General features: G+C 38.8%; 1 protein-coding gene across 1 annotated transcript in view; it reads left to right on the plus strand.

Annotated features, from left to right (window-relative positions):
* LOC132124032 (methylthioribulose-1-phosphate dehydratase-like) overlaps positions 1 to 8,122 on the plus strand; it is a 310,976-nt gene that overhangs the window by 246,834 nt on the left and 56,020 nt on the right. The gene's annotated exons all lie outside the window — the stretch shown is intronic.

Below are 8,122 nucleotides of genomic sequence, written 5' to 3' on the forward strand. Positions count from 1 at the left end.
TAAGAGAAACAACTATGCATTAAAATATACAAACTATTGCGAGTATTACATGCCCTCTTTTTCATCCTGCCCTAAATGGCAACCATTATAATTTTGTCAGTCTGACTTTGTAACTCTCTCTCTCTCTCTCTCTCTCTCTCTCTCTCTCTCTCTCACACACACACACACACACACACACACACACACACACACTTTAGCCTGCATTGACTCTGCTTCAAAATAATCTTTCTTTCGTGTACTTCTTTTCTTCTTTTCGTGTATTCTTTTATCACCCATTCTAGAAAAAAATTCTCATAAAGCTATGGAAGCCTGTTTCTGCCACTGAATAAAAAAATTAAACAATGTAAATGAGACTTTTTATCTCGTAATTCTGACTTTTTTTCTTGCCATTTGTGACTTTGTCTTGCAGTTCTTTTTTTCTCGCAATTGCGAGTTTATAACTCACAAATTCAGTTTTTCTTGCAAACGTGAGTCTATCTCGCAATTCTTTTTTAAAAGTTACAATAGTGAGATGTTGCAACTACCTTCTTTTCTTTTTTATTCAGAGATTTTGAATGTCAGATTGATATAATGATATTGGATGCCGTTTAGGGTAGAATGAAATAGAGGGCATGTAATATCCGCAATAGTTTGTATACATGTATGTGAGTATGCATGCACAGGTCCGAGGCCTTTATGTTTGCAAGCACACATGTACAAATATGAACACTAGATATCTTATTTTCATTCACTTTCAATGGCAGTAGAACACCACAAGTGTGACTTTGTGCCTTTATTTTACTAAATAAAAGCATTTGAAACCAAATTTCCTGATTAAACATTAAAAGCACACAAGTGTAATAAACAGTGCAAATTTTCATAATATTTTATCTCATATTGTGAAAATTATTCATAAAATTTCTCTCAAAAAATTAGGTGCCTACTCTCAGATAAATGAGGTCTACTATTAACCAGATGCAAATAGAAACACAAAACCAGTCTTAAATAAAAGAAAACAGGTTGACAAAATGATTGAATCCAATAATTGTTGATTATGTAGCATAGTGAGAGATTTATAGGCATTTGTTTGTAGGCTGGTCATTTTTGACCGGTAACACCAGAAGTGTGTCAAGGTGAAATAAAACCAACAAAAAATTACGAAAATTCCCCAAATTTCTGAGAAGCAAGTCAGTAAGTTTGAGTCCAATGCAATAACATTAACTAGTGTTTTCAGGAAAAGGAAAATCTTCTCTGGTTCAAATTGACCTGAACACAAATATAGTAGAGGGTCAAATCCTACAAAAAGTGTTTAAGCTGAAAGATGCAGAAATCAATAAAATCAAGTATGGTCTCTAGGAAAGATTTTAAAATGAGTTTAAAATGAATAACAATACAGCTGTTTGCAATGAACAGGTTGTGCATAAGGCACTCTCAAAAAAGGAAAAAAGGTACAAAAGCTGTCACTGGGGCGGTACCATTTGAAAAGATTGTAAACATTGTACCCTTTTTAAAGGCTGCATTTTGGTACCTTAAAGGTAAAATGTAGTGCCTACAGTGTACATATTAGTACCTAAAAGGTACAGTACATATAAGTACCTTTTGCGATGGGTACTGCCCCAGTGACAGTTTTTCTACCTGTTTTTCTGAGAGTAGAGGCAATACTCATAAATTATCCAACTGTGGGTAGTTGACAATTATATGGGCGTGAACTTTTTTCTACTAAGATTATAGGTTAATATTTATTTTAAATGTACATACAGTCAAGGTAAACCTTTTTATTATTAATTATTATTATTATTTGAATATGTGTTTTTTATTGCATATTATACAGTACATCTTATTGTAAATGATTTATCCATGTGTAGGTTTCATTTTTTTTTCCCCCTCTTGACCTCATAACGTTTAATCATAAAGCCATAACTTAATATTCTGGTGAGAACAACAGTCTTCCTTCTGGCTTTGTTGTTCACTGGACTTATGAATTAGTTAGCATAAACCCCGCCCCATCAAAACTGACTGCAAGTAACCATGTTTGAGTGTGATGGCCACATCTCAAAATCTATTCTATTTTTTCGATAATCAGTTTCACTTGGATGTATGCCACAATATGGACTAAAATTTCCATGGCTACTTCCATTTCATTGCATCTTATACAATTATGCAATGATAAATCCTGTGGTGTCACACAATCAACATACAATTGCGTCTTTAATACCTGTACAAAAATAACATAAAACAATCACATATCAATATCAACTACGTATGCCCACATCCACATATTCCTGTAACACTTCTTGTTCAGCTTTAGGCTTCTTGTAGCATGTTCAATGAGATTAATTTATCTTGAAATGCACTTGTTATTTATTCCCACTGATGCATGATTTATGAATAACACAGACCCTTGATCTCAGTGACGGTGTCTAGGCTGGTACAGACCTGTCAGTTTTCTTACATCATCCTCCATTAGCTCACCTCTGAAACCGGTGTGTGAAGAAAGTTTACACTTGAGTCTAAAAGAACTGCGTAATTGGAAACTTGATTATCTGAATCAGTTACTTGAATCCTAATTTCTTTTGCCACTTTGTTTCAAGGTGTCTTATTACAGTGTAATTATAAATTTAAGTACTGAGTAGTGTTGATTAAGAACATGCCATATATATATATATATATATATATATATATAGTATTTTTTAACCAAAAGATAATGAACTCAAGGGGTCATTTGATAAATACAGGAAATAATTCATTATACAGATACATATAAATCATTGGGAACAATTTATTTTAAGGTGTCCTTAAATTATGCATAATTACATGCAAGTAACCCTAACCATATAGTAACATGTAGTTAATTAATATTACTCAGTACTTATTACTCAGTACTGTATAATGACACTGTAAAAGGGAGACCTTAAAATAAAGTATAACCAAATTATTTCTTATAAATTATTAACTTTTATTGTGAAGTGGGTTGTGCATGTTTTGTTGTACCTTAGGTTAAATATCCGAATCAGGTGGACAACACAAAGACAACACACGTGATGCACCACATGCTGGAGTTACTTAACCAAGTGCATGACCCTTGAGAACTGTAGTAGTTGTAGTTAACATTTCCTAATAGGCAGTGCCATTTGCCACATAAAATATGTAGAGAAATCTATTTTGGCAATAAATTATTTGTTAATCATGTTCAATATGAATTTCATATTCCTAGAGATGCATATTTTTCAACACAAAACTACATAATCAAGGTAATTTTAAAGCCTGGGATTTCCAATGCAATTATGTATAGGAATTTACCTGTATAACATAATGCATGCTTGTGAAGCTTTAAAAGTGACACTCTGAATACATTCAGTACTTTTACCTGAGAATGTGTGTGTGTGTGTGTGTGTGTGTGTGTGTGTGTGTGTGTGTGTGTGTGTGTGTGTGTGTGTGTGTGTGTGTGTGTGTGTGTGTGTGTATGTGTGTGTGTGTGTGTGTGTGTTTGTGTGCGTTCGTGTGTGTGTGAACCATTTCTATGTATGTGGGATTAGAGAGGTTTGGAACAGATTAGTTAATTATAGACACCCTGTCTGCTAAGCATGGAGACTGGAGTCAGGTGGATGAGCTTGAAGAGTGTGCTGGACAGCATTCAGCGTGGTGCAGCAGATGTGAGACCATGTGCCTGTGCACATTCCTTGCATGTGCCACTTGCACAAAATCAGTCTTTCATTCTCTGGTAGGACTCTGGAAGACTCACTATAGACAGATTAAAACAGTATTTATGTCTTCTGTATTTAGTTATCTTTTTGTCAGTTTTGATACACTGATAATATAATCTGGTCTTTTTTAGAATAATATATGCTTGAATAATTCTGTAAAAATACAGAAATATGTAAACATTTATGCAAAAAAAAAAAAAAATCTAAATGACTCTTGTGTGACTTTAATTTACATAAAAACCAACAAACAAATACAACTGGTAATTGGTAAATCTAATAGTAGTTTTCTTTTGTATTAGCAAAGTCATGCTACACTGTAAAAAGTTTAACTATTATTTACTCAATTTTATTGGTGAAACATTTTTACACTCAAAAAAATTGAGTAAATTTTAAAGCTGTGAAATCAATTAAATATACTGTATGAATTGAGTAAATGCAAGTAAAAAAAATAAGTAAATCTGAGTAACTGCATCTGGTACATTAACAAATAAAATTGAGTAGAAATAATTGAACATTTAAACATTTAAAAACAATATTTATGAGTAATATTAACTGTTTTTATTAATGAGTAATATTAACTTTTTATTTTCTCTAAACCTTTGTAAAATAGTACTCCACACAACCACCAGTATACATGACATTGGCCTTTATTGTCAATGAGTATAGCAATACAGCACATTTTACACCGTATACAATATTGCCTACATTTAAACTCATTTAACAAACATTTTATAAGTAAAAATTTAATATTTAAAAATTCAGGTAGCCTAATTCAAGTGTAATCAAATCAACCCAATATCCACCGAATCAGCGCTGGTCCTCGTGCCGGAGACGGACTTGCCTCTGCGGGTGAACTTTGAACTTCATACCGCCGTCCTGCGTTTCACTCACAGCCGATAGATACTGCGAGTGACTGACATAACCTGCCAAAAAACAAACAGTGACAGTTCTGAGGACATTTTATCATCCAAATGATAATAATTATATTTATTATCATTAGGAATGAAGTCATGTGTTTATGCAAAGCGTTTCAATCATGCAAAAAGACAGGCGCGACTCTCGTTTAGGTGTCGAATTACGCCTCTGTATGTTGCTTTGCATTAAATATGATTTAAAGCACAGTAAAGATTTTATAGATAAAATAAAACATATACAAACCTGAATTTCACAGAGGAAATGCACCAAATCTGCGACGCTGAGAAGAGAGCTGTTGTCTGGAGACTGGAGAGTTCAAACTGCCCGCGCTCACTGACTCAACCAACCGTCGAGTTGTCGTCACGTCAGAGGATGGGTGCATTGTTTTAATTGAGTAAACTTACTCAAATTTTAAGAGTGTGTTAAATATATTAATAATATTGATTTGAATTAAGTAATATTTTTGTTTCTTGAAACAGATCAGTTTAATTTAACATTCTCAAATATTTTGATAGAAATTTCAAATAATATACTTAATATATTAATACTTAATATATTAAGTATATTATAAAGAAATAATTGGTTAGTCAAATACTAAATAATTTTATTGAAAACAACTTAAATATATCGATATAGATAAAATGAACTGTTGGATTTTTACTCAATTATTTTGGTATGTTTAACTCAAACAATCAAGTACACGATATTCAGAGATTGTATTAAGTTAATAAAGAGATTTTATTAAGTTAATAAAGTTAAAAATTTCTGTAATATTTACTAAGCCACAGAATTATTTTTTACAGTGTACTACTAAAACATTTATACTTGTAACACACATATGACCACCATAATAAACTAAAAAAAAATAATAAAAAGTCACACTTTATTTTAAGGTCTAAATCTCAACATTAAATAAACTCAATTAATAAACTTCTAATTTGCTGCTTATTAATAGTTAGTAAGATAGATGTTAGGATTAAGGATGTAGTGTGACGATTTGTATACCAGAGAGACACAGGAGATAGTAGATCTCAGATCGCAAGTATTTATTAAATAAAGGGTAATCCAATTCGTGGTCGAACAAGCAGAGGTCAAAGCCAAACAGACAGTCCAAAAATAAACAAACAAATAAACAAAGGAGGGAACAGGAAGGGAACTCGGAAGACGAGAGGTTAGGGTGAATCTCAGAGGATGAGAAGGCTTATAACACGAAGGGTAAGGACTCCATACAAACAACAGGAAAAGACTGGTATTTATAGTGACTTGACTCAGTGCTTGAAGATCACCAGTGACTTGACTCTGTCCTTGAAGATCAACGTTGACTAGCCTTGACTCTGGAAGGTCCACGGTAACTAGCCCTGACCCTGGAAGGTCAATGGTGACTAGTCCTGACTCTGGAAGATCAAAGGTGACTAACCCTGACTCTGGAGGGTCCACGAGCACCTGACTCGACTCTGGAGGGTCCACGAGTCCCTGACTCGACTCTGGAAGGTCAACAGTGACTGACCCTGACTCTGCAAGGTCGACGGTGACTAGCCCTGACTCTGGAAGGTCGACGGTGACTAGCCCGGACTCTGGAGGGTCCACGAGCACCTGACTCGACTCTGGAGGGTCCACGAGCACCTGACTCGACTCTGGAGGGTCCACGAGCACCTGACTCGACTCTGGAAGGTCAACAGGAACTAGCCCTGACTCTGGAAGGTCAACGGTGAGTAACCCTGACTCTGGAAGGTCGACGGTGACTAACCCTGACTCTGGAAGGTCAACGGTGACTAACCCTGACTCTGGAGGGTCCATGAGCACCTGACTCGACTCTGGAGGGTCCACGAGCACCTGACTCGACTCTGGAGGGTCAACCGGAACCTGACTCAACTCTGGAAAGTCAACGGGCACCTGACTCGACTCTGGAAGGTCAACAGGAATCGGACTTGATTCTGGAGGATCAACTGGAACGTGACTCGACTCTGGATGGTCCACTGGAACCTGACTCAACTCTGGAGGGTCAACGGGAACCTGACTCAACTCAGGAAAACCCACTGTAGCTGCCATCCTCTGCAGTGGCTCCGGGCTGGCGGCCATCTTGTGCAGTGGCGCTGGGTTGGTGGCCATCTTGTACTGTGGCGCTGGCTCAGCAGATGTGACGTGAACAGGCTTTGGATCAACAGACGTGATGTGAACACTCCTGGGAATCTCTAGGATCTTTGACAGCATGGAGAAATAATCCAAAAACGTCTCAGCGGCCATCTTGGGCGTTGGCGCTGTGCTGGCGGGCGGCCATCTTGCACCATGGCGCTGGGCTGGTGACCACTTTTTGCTGTGGCGCTGTGCTGGCGGCCATCTTGCCTCGTGGCGCTGGGCTGACGGCATCTTGTGCATTGTCGCTGAACTGGCATCCATCTTGCCTCGTGGCGATGGAGCATGGAGAAATAATCCAAAAACGTCTCAGCGGCCATCTTGGGCGTTGGCGCTGTGCTGGCGGGCGGCCATCTTGCACCATGGCGCTGGGCTGGTGACCACTTTTTGCTGTGGCGCTGTGCTGGCGGCCATCTTGCCTCGTGGCGCTGGGCTGACGGCATCTTGTGCAGTGTCGCTGAACTGGCATCCATCTTGCCTCGTGGCGCTGAGCTGGCAGCCATCTTGTGCTGTGGTGTTGGGCTGGCTTCCATCTTGCCTCGTGGTGCTGGGTTGGCGGCCATCCTGTGCAATGGTACTGGGTCTGCGGCCATTCTGCGCGGCAGTGCTGAGCTGGCGGCCATCTTGTGCAGCGGCACTGGACTGGCGGCCATCTTGTGCAGCAGCGCTGGTTCGGCAGACTTGCCCCTCCTTTCCCCTCTCCGTCCACAATGGTGAGACGGCGGCTCCCATCCGAACTCAGGGTCGATGGGGGGATATATTGGAGAGTGATGCCGGACCTCCTCTCGACCACTCACTCCTGAGCGACCTCCCCTGGTCCCACGACCAGGCAAGTGCCCTCGAAACCACACTCGGTGACTGGGGAGGAAATATGAGTAGACATACCGCTGGATCTCTCTTGGATGGAGTCCTTCTGTGACGATTCGTGTACCAGAGAGACACAGGAGATAGTAGATCCAATCGCAAGTATTTATTAAATAAAGGGTAATCCAATTTGTGGTCGAACAAGCAGAGGTCAAAGCCAAACAGACAGTCCAAAAATAAACAAACAAATAAACAAAGGAGGGAACAGGAAGGGAACTTGGAAGACGAGAGGTTAGGGTGAATCTCGGGAGACGAGAAGGCTGATAACACAAAGGGTAAGGACTCCATACAAACAACAGGAAAAGACTGGTATTTATAGGGAGGCTAATGACAATAAAGTGACTGCACCTGGTGCAATTAACAGGAGTGCAATTACTGTGATGACAGGACAAGACTAGAGGAATTCTAGTGCCTACGGTGAAGTGCCTAAGGGGAAGTGAGTCCACTAGTGGACACCCAGGGAAACAGAGACTAGACAGCGTGACGTGTAGAATATGGTCATGCAGAATATGTTCTTTATAAGTACT

Source organism: Carassius carassius, chromosome 3 (genome assembly GCF_963082965.1).
Source record: "Carassius carassius chromosome 3, fCarCar2.1, whole genome shotgun sequence".
NCBI lineage: Eukaryota > Metazoa > Chordata > Actinopteri > Cypriniformes > Cyprinidae > Carassius > Carassius carassius.